At 37.2% G+C, this 479-nt stretch overlaps 1 pseudogene across 1 annotated transcript in view; it reads left to right on the forward strand.

The window, feature by feature from the left end:
- Positions 1-458: 458 nt before the first annotated feature.
- Positions 459-479, forward strand: part of LOC145485528 (uncharacterized) — an 8,536-nt pseudogene continuing 8,515 nt past the window's right edge. The window contains exon 1 of the transcript XR_014049205.1: positions 459-479. This exon is cut by the window's right edge and continues 3,207 nt beyond it. The product of XR_014049205.1 is annotated as an uncharacterized LOC145485528 (transcript).

Here is a 479-nt window from a genome sequence, read left to right on the forward strand (position 1 = left end):
TTATAAAAGGGGTTGCTTCTTACAAGTGTATTTGGAAAGGCTGTAAAGGAGTTTAGCAACAGTGAGGGGGCCTTAAAGCAAGCCATTGCAATGAAATATATCAAGCCATTTTTTTCCAGAAGAAAATTTCACCTAATTTGCCAGACACAAAGCTGTGTTCAATGCAGAACAGGATGTGTGGTTGTCTAGGAATATAAGTCTACAGGTGCATATATTTCTGTTCAACACAATGTATCAGATGAAAAAAGCAGAAAAGTGTCTGAAGAACCAAGATATAGGTCATGTTTCTGAAATTCCAATTGCTCAGGGGTATCACTAACCTGGTTTTTATGATTCTTGACTTGCACTTATGCTTACCTTATTTAAAGAACTGCTTTATCTGGTTTAATGGTAATACATATCATTTTACTGTTCAGTTTTCTGATGAGGGTGACCCAGAAACAAGTGACCTCAGCATGTCAATTGGGCCACTTACTCTT

The sequence above is a fragment of the Orbicella franksi genome, chromosome 4 (genome assembly GCF_964199315.1).
Source record: "Orbicella franksi chromosome 4, jaOrbFran1.1, whole genome shotgun sequence".
Classification (NCBI taxonomy): domain Eukaryota; kingdom Metazoa; phylum Cnidaria; class Anthozoa; order Scleractinia; family Merulinidae; genus Orbicella; species Orbicella franksi.